At 48.0% G+C, this 20,019-nt stretch overlaps 1 protein-coding gene across 1 annotated transcript in view; it reads left to right on the plus strand.

The window, feature by feature from the left end:
- Window positions 1-20,019, plus strand: part of LOC119383363 (uncharacterized) — a 305,608-nt gene that overhangs the window by 179,166 nt on the left and 106,423 nt on the right. The window lies entirely within an intron of this gene.

Raw genomic sequence — 20,019 nt, forward strand, 5'->3', positions numbered from 1 at the left:
AGCGGAAACGCCGCTATAAGCTTGAGATCAAGGAGCCTCTATAGACTGTCTCTCTGTGTCTCTAATATAAACGCGCACGCTGTATGAGTTGCGCCGCCGCATCTTCCCCAAAAGTACCTCACGCGAACGGCTCTTCCCCAACTTTCGTCCGCGCGGGACTTGGAAGGCAAGATCCGATCCAATCCAATCTCCCGACTTTGCGCGCTACACACGCGGGCAAAGCGTGCTAAACGCAGTACCTCCTTTCCTTCGGCTTAGGATGGTGCCTGTTGTATAGGCTAGCTGTAGTGGCAGCGATGATCGTGGTTGCATCGGTAGATTTATCTCTATAGAATGTTACTTTTCTACGCCTCCTTGAGGGTCCCGTAGCGGGAGTGCACAGCGAGACGTGCTCGCGCATCGCTAGTGAGTACGGGGACCAAAATACAGAAAAAAACGCTGCGCTTCGCAGCGTTACGTATAACCTCATTTGCTGCTTCCCTCTCGAAACCCCACTTTTTTTTTTATCTTCGATCGGTCTTCTTATTTATAAGACTAGTCCTCTCTCGTTTTGCCCGCAGCTTCTTGCGTACGCCTGCACCGTTCGACCTGCAGTCTTTCGCTGAAGAGCTCCCCCAGGTCTCCTATATAGGGAGCCCGGAGGAAGTAGCTTTCTGGGTAGGGAAAAAAAACAAGGCGACTGCGAAACACGCAAGGTAAAAGAAATTGTAAGTAAGTACGTGCGGTGAGGAATAAGCGAAAGGAGGTCGCTCAAGCAAGCAGGCACATCTCGATGGCTTGCTAAAAGAGAGAGAGAGCAGAGAGGGCAAAGAAGGAAAAGTACAACCCAAGGTGAAACACTTGCGAGGTCGCAACGGGAGCGAAGAGAGAGAGTGTGTGTGTCTAAAGGAATCGGCAAGCGAGATTGGCAGGCAGCAATACATTTGACACAGCCGGATCGTGAGAGACGTGTGCTGGCGGGCTAAGAAGTTTTTCATTCCTGCTCCCGATCGACGCGGCCGCCGCTTTATCGTAAATAAATAACCGACGTAGCCAGGAATCCGTCTATGTATTGACGCAGATTTCGCTTTTGAAGAATGCAAGAATTTCCTCCTTGCAGCTTCCGCTCCCTCCTCCATTATCATCCCATATTCGCAACGTTTATCCGTATAAAGAAATACCTCACTGCCAGGCTTTACAAAAGACTCGCCGTTTATGTTATGCAATCCCTCTTTATCAGCCATTTTATTCATTTTTTGTATACATGTCCCCGCCAACACTGCAGCGAAGACGTGCTCGAACTCGTTGTCGCGTTCTCGTCTTTGAAGATCCTCGTTCAATTTTTTTTTTTCGAGCCTCGCTGATATCGTATGCATGATGCGGCCAGGCATCGCGAAGAAGCCTCATTGCGAGTTGAGTGCGTGTCGAGCCTGCCGAACCCATTCTTAGTGGCCCCGATCAGAGAAAGGCGCACGGCAGGGAACATCCCTTTTATATACGTATGCACCCGCGGGTATGTGTGCATGCGCTCCTTTCCGTTCACCTTCGGAGCCTGCGCTGCGTACTCCGATGGAGAAAACACTGTCGTTTATTTATTTGTTTCTCGCAGCGCAAGAGGGATAAAGGCTTTCCTTGTACGTCGTGTCTCGCACTAAAAGCGATACTTTCCTCGGTTCTTCGAAAGAGAATTATTCATTAGGAACTTAAGTTCGTTTTCTCTCTCTCTCTCTCTCTCTCTCTCTTTTTGAACAAGCGCGGAACCTTAGTGGGCATAGTACAGCACGTGTTTGGGACGATCAGATGCCGCGTGCAACTAGTCGTTCCACTTAGGAACACGTATACGCCTCGGGCTGTGATTGCCATCCGACCGTTCTTACATATTGTAGAGAAGCATCGCAACAGCACCAGTAGCAACCTGATGTGTGTTAATTATTTTACTACGTTTTCTTAACTATGCAGCCTTCGTTTAGTAAGCAGTGCCCGCTTGAACGTAGGTTAATGGCCGTGGGCGTAATGGAAAAAAACGTACAGTGCACTAAGCGTCTAATGAATAGTCGAATATTCGAATATCTTCAATGATTCATCATGTATTGCTCCGCTCGATTCGGTATTTCGTTAGAGAAGTTCAATTCCCCTTCTGCCGTGCGTCGTTGATAATGGACAGACGGTCGGCAGAATGGAAGCAGAAATATAGTGTCTCGACAAAGTCCCACCTTTATATGTATCGTGTACCCATCCCTTTTGGTAGCTGCTTTGAAGAGGTTTTAATGGGTTCAGTAACTTTTCAGAGAACTTACTGAACGCATGAAGACTGCAAAGGCTGAGGCTGTAATACACATATAGATAGCCTTAGGCTAACAAACACAAATTTTACATGCATATTTAAACCGCCGACAGCAAGCCTAATTGATTCTTTTCCTTTATTTTCATATTTTGTACACTTTCTCGTAATTTGTGCCCACGTTTGCCTGCATCAGCGTTAGAGCTCCGAGCGCTGTTTTTGTCTGTGGAATCCTCAGCCAGAGTACTTACGGCCCAAAGAGCTAAGGTAGAGCTAAACTACACCACAACCGCAGTATAGACGACAGTGATTCCACGTCGCATCCATCCTACTTACTGCGCTGCCGGCAAGCAGGATTTTCCCGCGCAAATCTCCCCAACCGCTCGAAATCATAGACAACGCGCATAGAGGGGAGGAGTGAGTGCTCTACGCCTGACAGCACTTCTGCGACAGTCTCTTTCATTTCGCCCGGAAAAGCTTAACCCTTTCTCCTACAACCTCATTAATGGACTCTGACTGGACGTCTTGTCTTCCTCGACAAGCTCTTGCTCAATGTCTCATCCGAAAGAACAAATAGAGCCCCGCAATGTTCCAGTTAACAAAAGCAAGGCCGGTTCCTTCCCTAAAAAAAAGGAAGAATGAGAGAAAAGACGCCGCAGCGCTGTTCTTTGCCTTTTTGTCATGTATCGCTGCGTTGCACTGTCCTTCTATACTCGCTTCGTCCAGGACCACCGGCCGGCCTTTCCTCTTCATAACGTCCGCAGCGAAAGAGCGTCGACAGGTCTGTTCTCATTATTATCGCGTCGTTTCGCGCTGCCGCTCCCCTTCTGTTCCACATTTTACCGGACCGGACTGGACAGAATAAACCCTTCAGATGCCCCAGCTTCCTGAAGTGCCTTTCTTGTCGCTAGCGGGAAAACCTGTCCCGCGTCAGGCACCGTTCTTGTCTTTGCCACCGATGCAACGCAGCTGTCCTTCTCCGTTTTTATCAACCCCCCTCACCGGTGCTTCGCGCCACGTGGCGGTTGTGTCCCCTCCTCGCCCAGTCTCCTTATTTTTTCCTCTTTTTATATATTTATATATCCCAATCTACCGCATAGACTACCAACCTTCCCTTCGTCGTGGCTTCTATACGCCTTCTGAAGCCACTGTCTCGGCGTGCCGCTGTCTCTCGATCTCCTCCTTTTCTCCCTCTGCCTCTTTCGTTTATGTTCCCCAACTCCCCCTTTTATCCCCAAGTTCTCGAGGCAGGCCGTGTTTTTACCCCGCAGCTTGTCGCCCGCTCACCGCTCTTCATCGTCGCTTCCAATGACGCCGGGGACATAAAAGATCGTTATTTTCTCGCCAAAGCAAGCGCCGTGCGTCCTCTTCCTTTCTCCCCCTATTTTTTCCCTTGTTTTTTGTTTCGGTTCCTAGTACAGTTCCTTGGACACCCTTTATCCGCCTCGTCTTCCCCATTTCTTCTTTTTTCTCCGGTGTTTTTCTACCGCACAACACAACAGCCGCCGCCCGCCGGTTCCCTGACTCCTCCACGTCCTCCTCCTGTTCATCGCGCTGTATCCTTGCCGCGAGCATCGAAGTGTCGCGAGCAGCTGTTTTGGAAACGAGGCAACTTTTATGGCCAGACACGGGAAGGAAACACGTAAAATAAGGGAGCACGGGATGAAAGGAGCGAGAAAGTTCCACTCCCCTTTCTTCGTTGGCGCTGCGAGGTCGCGGCGCGCATAAAGCTGTTGGCGGCTCCAACGCGCTCTCAGGGTATATGAGAGAACAAGCAAGCGAGCGAGTACTCATCCGAGCCGGTGAGCAACTACCCCTATAGGCAGTGGCCGAGAGCGCCGATGATACCCCTGGTTAGTGCAAGGGATCGTTTCCTGCTGCCGAGATCTCTGAGCCTCGCTGCACGCCCTCCGTTTACTCTCTCTGCGCGCCGTGCGCGGGGCCGCTCGGGCATCTTGGCCGAACGGTTAGCGCACGGGGTCCGTCACCGCACGGTTGCTCGGGCACTTACCTCTAGCGAGGCGCGCTTGGCCCTTCGTTCATTGTGCAGCAGCGGACGAGGAGGAGGGAGCTACGCGACGGCGGCGTTAACGGTCGCGTGCTATATAGCTTCGGAGCCCGCGTGTCTGGCTCGCTAACGTTAGAAGACGAGCGGGAGGCCCGATGTTTGTACTATACCAACGCAGGTAGAATCTTAGCACCGTCCTATACCCGCAGCAGCTTTTGTACTTACGGCATGGCTTGCATAATACCCGTGTACCATGAGGGGACCCTTTCGTATGCTTTACCATCACCCTTACGTGTCATCTTTAACGCTGCGGTAAAACTGGAAGGTCGAACGTGTCCGTCGCAAATGGCGTACCGTTAGGCAAAAAAGAAGCGGTCTTAATGTGGGTTAGCTAAGCCTTTGCAAGGTAATACGCTACTCGCGATAGCCACTAGTTAAGCTGTTGTTAGACACGCTGTTTACTATAGTTTCTGGCTTTCGAAGCGGCGGCTAATTCACCAGCAAGCAAGACGTGTGTGTCCTTCAATGATGGGCGCCTATTGAACGCTGACGCTCGTTGTTTAAGTACCCATTGATATAAGAAGCGAAAATGCGCCTTCATTTTCGAAGTGTATCCTTTAACGTACAGCCTGAATGCGAACGAAGCGAATAAGGGTACCTTCACTTGTTTGCATGCACTACGAATTCAATTATTCGAAACTATTAATCTTCTGTTCCTGCAAAACTTGAAATCAAGAAGCGAGTGCGGCCGTGTGATCGTTTATAATCACAGCAGCCGCACAAGAGAATACGCGCACCACCTAATTTCACTGACGTCGCCTTATTTGTACAGTTCTGGTGGAGACGACCAGCCTTGCGAATAACAGAGAAACCTGCAGCCACACTGGACGAGGAAGATAGCTCTAAATTCCAGCTGAAATGTTCATTAACAGTGAAGTAACTCGGTCAGCATAAGCCAGCTTGGAATTAGTAACGAATAATCGCGTTCCGCTCATACTTGCAATTAAGTTTGAAACATGACCCTAAACCAGTCATTTGACTTGTTTAGTTCGGCGCCACCATAGTATAAACACATTCACAATATTAACCTAGGACGTTTGCAGTTATTAAGCAACAACAAAAACGAAACGTTCAGCCAAACAACAACAAGCGTGAAACGACGCATCGTCTCAATTTGGAAGCACTTTCGCTTCGTATAGAAGCCCAAAGTGGCACGCTACCGTACGTGCACATACCGTCGGCGCTGCGAACTAATTACCGAACATTCCTCCGCGCTGTGGCGTGTAGCGACGAAAGCTGTCGCCGTGCAGGCCGACACCGATCGTTCTGTTCTTCGCCTTAGATGGCTGCGGCGTCTATTCCGCGAAACAGCTACCGAGAACCCGACCTTTTTCCTCGCGATCGTTAATTATACGTCGACGACGCTCGACCAGGTTAAGGACACCGACGACTCCTTGCCCGCTCCCACGCTGTCTTCGTGCTCTTTCTCCACGAGCGTGATTTTCCTCGGCGGCCGAATTTCGCCCGTGAGACTGCTCGCTTCTTTGTATTTATCCCAAGTACGAGCTCGGCTTGCGGAGTTCACCGCATAGCCCTGATTGGAATGTCTCGCCTTACAGGAGCTAAGGGAACGTGAAAGACGAGGACACACTTATTGCACGATCGTGGATAGCGAGCGCAACCGCAAGGCCTCTATCGAGGCTGCACGCGATGAAAGTGAAGGCTGATTGTGAAAGAACGGAGATATATAGTGAGCCTCGGGAGGGATCGAAGGCGGGACGGGTTTTCGCGGGAAACGCCATCGCGAAAGTTTGGAGATCGTTTACCCCCTTCGGCTAATTGCCATACGTATACATACGCTTCGCGCGACGGGCTTCCAGTTTCGCCATCTGCGTTATACCGCAGCGTGTTAAAGCTTATGTATCAAATATCGAGAGAACAAGACATGCGAATCCTGACGTATTCCGCAGAGTTTGCTCGATCTTTACGCACGCAGCAGGTGTCGGCTTTCAACACCGGCGCCACGACAAACACACCGACCTTTTTAATGGGTAACGACACCCTTCGGTACGGTTTTTTGACATGCTTGTCGATGTTCGCGTCAGACTGTCGAGTGCGCTGTCTTTCATGTGCGCGCGTAATTTGTATTCCGTCCTCTTACTTCTATCTCTCTCTCTCTTTTCCTTCCCCCTCCCCCTCCACAGCTATAGGGTATCAAACTCGATAGTCTAGTTAACCTCCTTTCATTTCCTTTGCTCTCTGGCACCGTTTACGTACGAGTAGTAGACTTACGCAGGCGCCTGCATGAGACTAGTTTTTCCCGACGTCTCCCACGGATTGCACGTGCAAACTGCGGGGGTCGATGTCTGTCTCGTGGAGTGAAAACAAGCGGCGCACCGTACAAAGTGGTGCGCGAGAGAGGGGAACAGCAAGCCGCCTCTCGTTTCTTCCACGTAATACATTCTCAGCTATATCCGCATACGCCCGCCAGATTCCGGGCTCGTATCACGCGAACGCATCAAGAACAAACGACAGTGTCTGCAATCTGCAGCGGAACGCGCTCCAAATGGCTCCAGCGGCTGTTGACATTTCGCTCTTCGACCGGCAGCAACATCTCCGGACCGCACGCGCTGTTCCACGGCCCTTCGAGACTAATTACTAGTTTCTCCCGTCCCGACGCTCATTTGGCCATCCGACTTTCTGATCATTACCTACCCGGCTTAAAAAGAAAACAACGCACGAAAAACAGACAGAAAAGGCTGGCTATCTATAGTATAAAGGACACCGCAAAGTCAGCACGTGCAGGGTTAACGTGTTTCCAAGCGAAAGTCCAACAACAATACGCACTCCAGAGTTTGGTCATACCTCACTGACTGTGTTCCCTTCTCAGTTCCCTTTTTCTCGGCTGGCGCTGTCGTCAATAGGCCGGGTAACGCTAGAGCACTCGAACGTTTGAAGCCCGGTGTCGTCGTTTCAGACGAAACCTTTGGCGACGGAAAAACAAATTTATAACAAAGGGGTTCAACCCCCGGCCTACCGAACTGCGCTCCTCGGAGCGAGCTTAGCGCTAGAACCTGCACTAGAGCGAAGGCGGAAAGCCTATTGCAAGAGGGGCGGGACCAAGCGGCAGTGAGCAGCTTCGCTAGCTAGCTAATCAGGCGACGCGCCACGAACGCTCTCTTGGGGGGCGAAAGTGCCCGGTCGCTTTAATGACCGCGCGACCGACTGTTTGTTGATTTTGTCTCTCGCTTTCTCCTTCTCTCCTTTTTCTCACTCTTTCCCTCGCAATCTTTCATTCACTCGCTTCTACTGCGCGTTCCATTGTCTCCCGCCGCGAAACTTTCGCGTCATTGTTTCTTTTCTAATGACGTTGTCGGCTCGCTTGGGCGGGAGAGCGGCGCGTCAACGGCCGACGTAACGGTGGTCGCGCCCTTCTGATGGACTCCGTGGGGGAGAGATCGAGGGGAGGAAGGAAAGAAGGATCTCGACTGTGCTAGTGAAGATACGGGAAGAGAAGGGAGAGAGTAATGATGGCAAAGCACTGAAACGAGAGCCCCGACAGGGCGTCAACCCGCTCGGCTTTCAACGAGTGTATAGCGGCGATCTCCATAGACTCGGTGTGTGTTCGGGTTAAACATTGCGCGCCTTTCTAGTGGTCCCGTTTGAGTCGAGAGCACTGGCCCGCCTGTACGAGATGGACAGTACTTCAGAACGTTACGTCACATCGGCGTGTCGTTTCGTCGGGCTCCGAGTGACCCGTTCCAATTATTCATCCATTGTCATAATGACACCTTTTTACGAGTCTTATGGAGAAATAGAGATGATAGTGACGACGATGGTGGTGATAATAATGACGATATTGTTTTTAGTGGAAGGGCCACATATGACCAGAGAACGCCAAAAGGGATAGATTAAGTATTTGTTGAATTTTCGGTTTTTTTAATAAGAGCTCCCATTCAAGGGCCTCCTAGATGGCCGTTGCCGGGAAACACTTTCTGAAGAGCATCATGGCTTGCCTACCTGGAAAACGAAGAAATCTGAAATAACGTTGGCACCGCACGTGGTCCTGAGACTGCTGCGCTATTTGGGTGCGCGTAATTTCTGGCGTGTATCTCCACTTTTTACTTGCACAGTGCGCTCACCGTGCTTCACGCAGTACGCGAGATGGAGAATGCAGGTACTGGCGTGCGGGTTTCTTCATGTTCTCGTTTGTTCCTTCATATCTCTTGCAGTAAAAGAGGACTTCCCAATTCCAGGAAGCACTCTGAGCTGCACTGAATGCGATAAAGCAGCGCGTCGAACAAACGGAGAAAACAAAAGAAGACAGCTATCTCCCGTTATTAGCCTGAACGTAATTCAAATTCGATAGCGAACTTTTGGGCGCAGTACGTATAAGATGAGAAGGGGGATGGGGTACTGGTTCTATAGATGCGCAGCGTAAACGGGCGGGCCCGAATTAGGGCGAAGAAGAAACGAGTTTTTATCGATTCGACAGAAGCGCGCGTATCGTAAAATCTATCACGAGGGCGTCCTCCCATTTCTTCCAAGCGCGCGAGTTCGCTCGCTTTGGGAGGATTCGCTCGTCTTTCCCAAACATGGTGGACCTCATTACGGCCGCTTACAGGGTAGCCACTGAAGACGCAGGAAGTGAAGTCGATGATTCTGAGCCGATGTTATCGGCCGCTCGCTTCCACCGCCTTTAGCCGCGACCACGCTATAGCTGGTTCAACGAAACGAGCGTACAGTTTGCATTATTGGCGCAGCAGGGGGTGCCAGCATACGCCGTGCATAAGTTTTCCGTCATTTTATCGTGCACCTATAATCATGCGTTCGGCGGAGATGTGCGATTTTTATTCCCCAGCGCTTTCATCTCTCCCGTTATGGGTACCCTGCTCATCACTTTGATCATTATGTGGAGGCACGATTTACAGCCGTAGCAGCAGGAGAGAAATGGGGGTACGCCCATGACGTGTAATTCGGAGCCCACTGTATATTTAGCGTAGTATGCGTCATTCGCCGTTCTGAAATCGTCTAATATCGATCATTAGGAGTTGCGGAAGTGCGTTTATACCCGAAATGAGGTGATTTATAAACTGCCTGGTATTTGGAGATTCGCGGTAAGTTTTCTACGGTATGCACATCTCCTAAAAGACAGAGCTCTGGTTGTAGGGTTTGTAGGCACATGAATTAAGGCGACGGACCTGCGGTGCAGTAGGTCATGCAAATTCCGGCATTTATTATGCCTGGACGAAAGGTGACTACCGATCTAGTGTACTAGATCAATAAATTTGGTGTGGCCCTCTATAGGAATAAATGAATTACACATTTATCATAGGCATAGCCTTTGAAAACATGCTTTGGGGCGAAATTGCGCTGCATCGTGATGTACGCAGGGAAACAAAAATGACGCTATACTATAAATTGGGACTGGATTTGTAGATGGCGCTCTAAAGGAGGTTTACAGGCTGCAAGAAGAAAACTTAAGCCGTGATGGAAGTTTAAGGACGTCCATACTGCCGCAGAATTGCGCTTACCCGATAACACATGGCGTTTGCAAACTCCTTCTTTCTTTTTTTGAAAGAGCAGTTATCTGTTTCAAACATTCGCAATATTTTCTAATATACGGTGCTCCCAGTTTATACTACATAAAGTGTATGCAAGCCGCGATAAGATTACTTGAACACGCATATTGGGGCGAAAGTGCGCTTGCTATCATAGTTAGTTGAATTCCGCAAACTTCCGTGAGCAGCAGTTATCACCTTTCATGTACGCTTACGATATCAAACAAAATACGGTGGTCCAAGCTCATACTATAGGTAAGGTGAATGCCCCTTAGGATTATTTTTTTCTTTTAATTACGATACGTGTGGTGACAGGTGCCCATATTGATTCACGCGATCTAATCCGCTGTATTCAGAATTATGCGAACAACATGAACATAAAAGTGAAGGAAGGGGTCTTGGAAAGAAACCCCGTTCTGCAGGTTCCGCAAGGCGTACTGGAGCGATCGTATACCCTTCCCCCTCTCCCTCTCCACCCGTTCTTTCACCGCTTCAGGATTACACGCTATGATTACGACAATCTTCCTCGTCCAGCATCGACGACATCTGCTTTAATCCTTCCAAGCCTTGTAATCGCCGTCTTCCCCTTCTGCGAAAGAGTCGCAGCGACGACCGTGTCTGGTTTCCAGAACTTTTTTTTTTTTTTCCGGAACTGTTTGCCGAAGGTAAGACTTAACTTTCCGTTTTGCTCCAGAGACACTTCAGCACGTGAAGTCTGAGTCCGCCTTTCTCCACGATGTGGTTTTGCGCGAAGCACTCTCAGTCGAGAGCGTGCATACTGCTCACGTCTGCAAACTAAGAGGAATCACAAATAAAACGGGGAGTTTAGGGTGTAGCAGCAGGTGAAACTTGGCTGGCACTCTGAAATGAAGGGAGTAAAAGGAAACGCCTTTCCGAGGAAGGCAAAGCCGAAGTTTATTGCGTTCACAGTCTTACTTGCCTGTACAAGAAGGAAAGAAGCGTGGCGTCGTCGAAGCTCGCGGAGGAGAACTTCGGAGAGGTGCGAGTGTCGGGGACAACCAGACAGACGAGACAGCAAAATAAGGACGAAAAGAAGCACGGCAACGTTGCACGGAGCGGGCTCCGGGCTTATCGCTTCAGGCTGGAATCCCTCGCTGACTCAGCTCTTACACCCGGCTGGTCGTGTACCATGCGCACGAGGAGCAAGAAGAGGCGTCTTCAATGAGACGAGCAAATCCCTGATAAAACACACGGCGCGTATATACCTTGAGAAGAGAGAGAGAAGACGACGACGTAGAAGACGAAAGAAGGCAACTCTGTTCGAGTGCATCGCACACACGAGATCTTTCGGGCGTGAGTATGGCGCCGCGTCTCCTCCGACACGAATCCCTCCGGAACGGATCCCTACATATAGGCACGCATAGTTGTTGTTCTTGGTGCGAAAGTTTCGGAATCTGCCGCCACGTGGCAGTTTTGTGCGACTTTTTAGTTATTTTTTTTTTTGCGTGAATGCAGACACAAGCTGTTACTGAAGTCGTTGCATCTTTTCGCGAGGAATACGAAATGTCTTAACTTGAGGCTTACTTTGGTTACGCAATAAGAGGGAAGTTAAAAGCTTGTTGAAGTAAAAGCTCGTTGAAGACAGCTTTGTTGAGCACTGCGCAACAGTGTCTATATTAGAGCGCTTACGCCGAAACTTTTTGTAATAAAAATACCTTAGCCAGACCTGGCATTTCATATAGCGCTAGCGAAATCAGCTGGCCAATGAAGGTATAAATGAATAACGAAAAAAAAAAAAGGCTTTGTGATTTTGACCTCAGTTCTGACAGAAAGTGATGATATCGAGGTACTGAAATTTCAACAGCACAAACCCTTGAATGCTCCTGAACTTTCCACTTTATGGTTGTATATCAGCGCATTTCCAGACTCTGTTGTTCACATCTTGAATATTAAGCACGGCCACAACTATGTCCCATTGTTTCTACTTTGTAAAGAAAGTTGCGATTCGGATTGTTTCTCCTTGGTAAATTCGACAGACGCGGTTACTGTGATGGACTTCCTCTTCGAAAATATGATACACGAGCCCGGAACAACCAAACAGATGCTCTCAATATAGGGCTATAGTTATCTTTGCGGAACCCTATTTCGTGTTACTTGCGGTCACAACCTTTCGTCATTTTTTTTAGCCAACCGGACGCTTTTCTGGTGAGCCTCCATGCCTTGTGTTATTATGTTTCCGCCGTTACTGCCCCGGCATTTCTTTCTTTCTTCCCAATACCGGGACGGTTGGGAGTACTGGTCTCTGTTAAAACGAGTAAAGGTGCCACGGCCACAGGAGCGTGTTTGCTTATGTTGCGTCATTCTTGTTTTTAAGCGTGCGTCTACTCCTATTTTACGAATACTGAACGCTGCTTAAATCATCATTGGTGCATCACCTCTTTCCGCTGCAGTTTTGTTCGTGTGTGTCGTAGGGGTAACAGTAGGAGAAGCGCTAATGCATCGTGCAAGCTACAGCAGCAGTGTTATAGACTATTTTACGGATAGGTTTCGGTGCCGCCATATTGGGCTGTTAACTCTGCCGCTTTTCATCTTTAACAAGTAAACGAACAGTGCTACGGTTGACGTATACACATGATAACGGTCGGGTTAGTGCATTCGACGTTTCATGACCTCATCAATTCACGTCGCGAAATAAAAATAGGTAAACATTCGTCTAATAGACCAAGGTGGCGGTGCCCAAATGTCTTACGTAAAATAGTCTATAGTCTGCCATTTATTTCTGCAGGTGCGACGCCTGAGCGTCTTTCGCATCGCCAACAAGGCATATACATACGTCGCCGCACGTCTAGCAAACTAGTGTCGCTCAGAAAAATTGCACGAAAAAGCGACCAAGCTTTCTCGTCGTATTTAATAAAGCCTTTGGAAGTTCAAAGGTGTTGCAGGCACGTGTGAAAAGCCTTTCTTAGCTGGAAGCCTATAACTTTCTATGACAACGCACGCTCTCAGATCATTGCTGTCCAATAACTGGAGCCGCATTATCGGTAGATCGCATTCGGGAATGTCAGTTTAATGGCCGAACCAGTGGTTAGGATGGCTGTCCGTCAGCAAGAGAGAGGACTCCCGGCAATAGTCACTCTAAAAAAAAATAGTTCTTGACCTCGTGGCGATCAGGGCGAGTACTCACAAACGGCTCTTGCGCTCGCGTTGTTCCTGAGAGAAAACTTCAGCCAATCCTGGGCCTGGAGATATTTGTTAGCAAACGTCACTGGCCAGTGAAAGATAGCACTTACGAATGAAACGTTTTGCGAATTCGGCCCGTGGACTCTACCTCATTATCTTCGATCTGAACTCTGTCGATTGTTCAGACATCCCAGCATCACCACTTAGTTCAGGCTCAACGCAACTTTTCTTTTTCAGCCGTTGTTTACCTCTCCGCACGACTGCTCGTGCTGTTTTTTTCTTTCTTTCTATATTTTGATGTCCTTGAGACACGCAATCAATCAATTGCTTTTCGATCGCCCAATCTTTCGACCGTCCACTCTAAAAAAAAGAGAAGAAATGAAAGAAAAATCGATCTACCACTCTTCTCCCGTATACGGAGAGCCGCGCACCGCCCTCACCTGAGATTATGTTTGGACATCGCATTTAGATGTGCGGGCGGCCACTCCGCGGCGTCGTTTGCGCGCTACTTTTTGCTTTCTTCCGACGCGCGTTGTTTGTTCGATGTCCACAGGGGCCATCTGCCGATGTTCCACCATTCTCTGCAGATTCGGCTTCGCTTTCCTTAGTCCCTAATTTCATTTTTTTTTCACGATTTCTTTAACCTCCCTTTTGTTTTCATTTATGAAACTCGGAGTCGAACTGAAAACTTGGGCTGCCACTTCTTCTGATTGGAATGAACGAAAAATAGTTCTCTTCCTGAGCAGTTTTGTGTGCGCTGTCTACACAGTTCCGTGCATATAAAGAGTCTACGTGATTCAGTACGTACAACGCTGGAACCTGCATCAAGTATTACGCATAATTTGTGTTTTATCGAAACTAAATCTCTATCCGGATAACATGCGTTTTTCTTGTTCTCAACTTATATATATATATATATATATATATATATATATATATATATATATATATATATATATATATATATATATATATATATATATATATATATGTATATATATATATATTCGTTTTGATGCACGAGCGTGACAGGACGACTGTCCATCCTCACTTAAGACAGTGTGAAAATACGAGTAATCAAAATTGAATAAATTGAACTTCAGTGGTCAAACAATCGGAAACCTAGCAATAATAAATGCAGCGCGTACCACGCGCGGGTTTCCGCTTGAAGTACAGGGCAACGTGCTCAGTAGTACAAAGCGATAAATAGTCTTACTGATGCATGCACTGAATAAGCAAATAAGTCACACTTGCCGTCCTATACTGTTCAGCCACATTTTTTTTTCCGTGATGCATAGAACTGCCGAAGCAAGAATAGCTAACCCATTACGTAATATGGTCTCGGGCAGCACAGTTCGTAAGATTTTCCGTCTGGCTTCGTGGAGGTTCTGGTTTCTCTCGTGTACATGCTGCTTATTGTTCTCTGCCTTGGCGTGCGCTGCATTGGGACTATATATGTCAAAAGTATGGCTCCTTCGAGTAATGGGAAAATAAAAAAGAATCAAGAACGTATAATAGGAACGCAGAGTTCTCGTCGGGAAAAATTGATTTGATCTTCGTCATTACGGGGTCCTCGTTGCGACGGCCATTGTTTTCTCTCTGCTTCAGCCCGCGTGCAGGCCTACCTCTATATTTGTCGACCTCACGCAATTACTGCCTGCGTCGAAGTTGTGTCTCATGTGTCTCGTAAAATTTCATGCACGCTATACCTTCAAGGAAAAAGCGAGGTCACGGTTTCTTTCTTTTTGTCAAACGTGTATTGCAAAAGAAATGTTTCCTTTATCAACGACTCGGCGCTTATTATCTCGTGCGTTTTTGTACGGTCTGCTATACGAAAAGGATTTGCGTTATTTTCAAACGTGAGCTTAACCGGTTTACTTAAGATACACGCGGCAAGTTTTGCGGCCCAGCAATTTGCCCACTTACTGAGTACGCACCTTATCGGTGTTTTGGGCGTTCTCGTACGCCAGCACCGAAATGAGAAAAAAAAAACTATTTTTGTTTCAGCGAGAGACGCACGAAATTTAACGAGACTCCATTAACCGAGGAACATGCTACATGCTCACCTAAATGTACGGTGTACGTCTAAATAACTGCTTGTTCTTTGTTTATACTTGGTCGTGTTAATACTACGAGCCCATTTCTTTTTCCTCGATGGTTCTACAATGGTGGCGTAGACCTATGTTCAACAAGAAATGGCGTAAGCGAACTTTTTGTCCAATCTTATCCCCGTATGGAATGACCTGTTTGCATCGCCATTTCTTACAGCTGGTGAAACGGCGATTACAAATCGAGCACGGAGCGAGTACGTTGTCACGGGGATCGCGAGTAGGTGGAAGAGATAGGAGCGTGTGTGATTCTTTTGAAGGATTTGCAATATAGGGTTTAAATTGCGTAACGTTGTTTCATTCTTGCAAGGGCCCATCACGACGTAGAAAGAAGAGGCGCATCAAAACCAATTGTTTAATCTTGGCATAACTTTGTCTTTTTGTAGAGCGACAACTGCGCCAGGGACACTTCAAGGCACTGACAATTGGGCTAGTTGGTACAGATGCATGGCTTCAGAACGGCGCAACATGGAAGACGAAAAGACGACGTCCGTGTGATCTTTCGTCTTTTCGCCTTCCTTGTTGCACAGTTCTGAAGACACTTCCAGGCACTCCTGTGCTCGGTATATTAACACGTGATCACGAAAGGACAACTTGACGAGCGCTGGCCACAGCCAATCAGGGCGGATGTGTTGGGCGTCAGCGCCACTGACGCGTTGGCATGATTCAGCGTGGGAGCCGCGAAAGCCTGAGGCGAAGCCGTGTTTAGCTTCAGTTTGCCGGATATCGTGCAACGAAGCCGCCTCTCAGAGTTCGAGCGCTCTCCGAAGAGTTGGGGTGGAAGACGCGGAGCGGCTTGCGAACGACGCCGCAATCAGACCAAGCACCAACGATGAGCCGCTTGCACCCCATATACCATGGGGTCTCAAACTCACTTCAGCTAGCGGGCCGCATTCACAAAATTCAGGGCCGCAAGGGCCGATAGAAGTTTGAACGAAACGTTAGCTAACGTTGCTATCTGAAAGAAGGCCTTCTCATGCGTCATATATCGGTGATTTCACAAGTCTATTTGACGTCAGATTTGAGAAACGTATCGTAACTGATCTGCAGAATGCGCCGATTCTGAAATATTATAGTGTTAAACACACGGTTATGTTTTAACACATGGTGACCGCATCGAGTGCCTCACGAAAAAAAAAATGCTTGATACCTTTTATGTTTGTGTAGCTCATGAATATACTTATTATGAAAAATTTTTTTAAATATGAGAGAAAGACAGTCATGTGAGGGCCGGGCCGCTAGCGAGATGTCCGCGGGCCGATTGCGGCCCTCGGACCTCACGTGAGTGAGTGAGTGAGTGAGTGAGTGAGTGAGTGAGTGAGTGAGTGAGTGAGTGAGTGAGTGAGTGAGTGAGTGAGTGGAGTGAGTGAGTGAGTGAGTGAGTGAGTGAGTGAGTGAGTGAGTGAGTGAGTGAGTGAGTGAGTGAGTGAGTGAGTGAGTGAGTGAGTGAGTGAGTGAGTGAGTGAGTGAGTGAGTGAGTGAGTGAGTGAGTGAGTGAGTGAGTGAGTGAGTGAGTGAGTGAGTGAGTGAGTGAGTGAGTGAGTGAGTGAGTGAGTGAGTGAGTGAGTGAGTGAGTGAGTGAGTGAGTGAGTGAGTGAGTGAGTGAGTGAGTGAGTGAGTGAGTGAGTGAGTGAGTGAGTGAGTGAGTGAGTGAGTGAGTGAGTGAGTGAGTGAGTGAGGAAAGAACGAACGATCGAGCTCTGCAGTCCGCCGTCAAACCCCAGCGATACATATCATGCCGCTGCTTTATACTGTCACTATAGACTTTGTAACATAACACTCCAAGAAAAATATTTATATTGATATTCTTCTCTTTTATTCATTGCGATTGCGACCTGATGTTTCCAATTCAACGCTTCTCTCCGCGAGTGGCGATAAATGTGTCTCCGCGCACATGTGCAGCCCCGCCGCCTCTCAACAAACGCGCACAGCAATGCAAAGCTCCAGCTTCCGTTGCTGCAGTTTCACAAAGCCGCGCCACGCTCTTACCTCTCTACTCGAGCGCGCCCATTTCAGCCAGAAATCGTTTTTCGATAGTGCGCATGTCGGCCAAAATAACATCGAAATATGTGCGCGCGCCTGTCGAGAGTCGCAGGAACGACGAGGAAAGAAAGTCAGAACAATGCTAGAGAATGCGTATTGGGGATGAGTCGGAAACTGAGGGAGGTATAAGAAGCTGGGTGCTAGAGAGGGCAGTGTTTGAAGGCCCGCGTTGTTTGTATCGAAAACGTAACTTCAATGTTGCGTCCTTTCACGCGTCCCTCCTTTCCTCGGACGCGAGCGTCTGTCCGCGCTGAAGAGCCTAGCGTGCTCCTCCGACGTGTTTCGCTCGCTACGGCAAAGAAGAGAGTTTTATTGAAGAGCGACCGAAGTGGTTCTGCCGCTCGCTTTTGATTGATTCTTCCGGGCGTGCTTTCGAGAGTGTCTGGCGCGTGTTTTATCTTTCTCTCGCTTCATATTCTCTCTTTTTTTTTGTTTTTTTAGTGTTGTGTTTCGTTTTCCTCCGCTTCGCTTGACGCCTCCGCGCTTGGTGCGAAAGAAAAACACGTCGGAGTGTCTTCATTTGCGTCAATATTTCTCGGTTCAGCACGGCACGCGCTTCTGCCCGGATGCTTTTTCTAGAAGAAGAAGAAGACGAAGAAGAGAGACAAGAGGTTCTCGCATAGCAGGGTTCGTTCCTTTGTCTGAAGCTATGCACGCGCTAGTGCGTATCGTCGTTAATTTCACGCATGGTTGTCGTCGCATTCATAACGTCTCGTAAGTGGCGTTGCCCTCGCGTTCGTAATGCTGCTTTTTATATCATTGTCCCAGTGGTTCATCTGCTGCCTAAGCAACCAATAAATGAAGTCATCGTATAACATAAGCGATCGTACTGTGCGGCACGGTGGATATCTGCATGCTGATTGCGAAGCGTGCGAACGGTGAGCGACAGAGCGTCACCACTGATGATGATGATGATGATCCTCTACACATGGCTCATACCCACTCTGGGGGATTGGCCAAGAATTGTAGATATGAAGATTTAAAACTACTAAGTTAACACAAAAGACAAGCACACATAAAAAGAACTAGTGTCGCATCTTACGTCGTTTTCTTTTGCTGCCGTCCGTATGATGTCTATGTAACGCCTCGTGGATAGGATTTATGTCATTCGATGTGCGGCCATAAGGCTCCCCAGCGTATTATCTAGCCTATTGTAAATGTGTACACCACTGAAAAGCGCTCGTGTACTCTGGCTTCACCACAGTTCGATTCTTTATGAGGAAAAGCCCCCTTCTGCGAGTTCTTCAATATTGTAGAGAATGCACCATGAGTGAATAGTGTAACCGGATGCTGTTACTCCGCAACGCAGTATTCGGTGCACACTTCAAATATCGCACACGGTGCGCAGTAGTAGAGATTTTAGGATTCGGTAATGTGCCAGCGGTTCGCAATTTCATGTGGAGCAATCGCACGTATGCTTGAGTGGCATAACATTTGAGTATTCAGGACGAGTCTAAGTACTCCGAAAGCAACCCTTGTCTATGAGATGAAACTAGCTCTTAAAATTGTGCGAGATAAGGTTACAGAAGCCAGCACGGTGAGGTATTGGGTTAGTTGGTTTCGCATGTTTGTTAAACTGCGCTACAGTTACAAGGTACACTAGGTGAGGGAAGACGCACGGAACGAGGACGACACCACATGCGCAATGGGCAGGAAACAATGCGGCATCGCTCCAAATATATCTTAATGTTCACGGCCATAATCTGTCCACTGTGCTCTGCCACTGTTGATCATGCCAAGCCTTCATGCTTTTGGGAGTTTTTGTTTAGACCATAATGCGGGGTCGCATAAACCTAATGATAGTGCATCTCAAAAAAGGCAAAAACAGACACATAAATCTTCCTTGCGAGGCCTCTGGGGCGGAGTACACTGCTGTATAATCGTCGCAAACATGATCATAAAATCATCTGCCGCGCGAGATTTCAAGACAATAATTCTGCGCCGCCATTGAAGTAATGTGCTGGGTACATTATTTCTTTAGTCATGTCACTGGACAGCCTGCATCGCGCTGAAGAATCCATGTAGCCAAGTTCTAAATGAACTTCTTTTTTCGAGCGCTAAGTCTGCACTCTTTTCTTTCGCGCTTTTTTTCTTAGACGAAGGCTGGCGCAGTAGCAGTCCCGTCATCCTACCCGTATCCACAATCTGCATTGAGAGCGAAGATATAGCCTCCCTAGCAATCTTGTTTTTACACTCTGTTTCCTTGTCTTAAAGCTTCACAAAAAGATATTTCAAAATGCAAACAAGAAGGCTAAGGAACAATCCTTGCACGTTACTCGAATTGCCCTTTTTTCCGAGGGCAACGACCTTCGAACGACTTTAGGCGAGCTCGACAAACAGCCCCGATTTAAGTCTCCCACCTAAAGCGACTCCGAGTGTTCAGTCGTCCTTGCTGCACTCACAGAGACTATACCGCTGAACATCAGGGCGACCATAGTAGGCAGCCAACCGACCAAGCGAGCATCCGAGCGAGAAAATGAACTGGACAGTGCATCAGGCAATTGTACCTGACTGTATACATATATGTTCCGTTTTGTTTTTGTTTTGTTTTTCTTCTGATTTCCCCCACAATTTTTCCGTGCCTTAGGGCGTTTGCCTTGCGCTCGTACCGTCAACAGATCGCCTACGGTGGTCTGTACAGTCTACCTGGTTGTCGTACGCCGTAGCTTCCGCCGGTAACACGTAAATTCTTCTTCTCGTTTTGCATATCTTTGTATTGAAATGATAAGAAACAAGACGCATGTATAAAACATCCATGTTGTTAAGCCCTGAGTGAGAACGTTTGTTTTCATTTAGCGAATCTGTTTTGTTCTCGTGTTCTATCTTAGTTCTGCTCGTGTTCTCTTTTCTTTTCTTCAGGCAATACCTTGACGCACTATGTACATATGCATTGTGTGA

This window comes from Rhipicephalus sanguineus, chromosome 2, assembly GCF_013339695.2.
Source record: "Rhipicephalus sanguineus isolate Rsan-2018 chromosome 2, BIME_Rsan_1.4, whole genome shotgun sequence".
In the NCBI taxonomy this organism is placed as follows: Eukaryota; Metazoa; Arthropoda; class Arachnida; order Ixodida; family Ixodidae; genus Rhipicephalus; species Rhipicephalus sanguineus.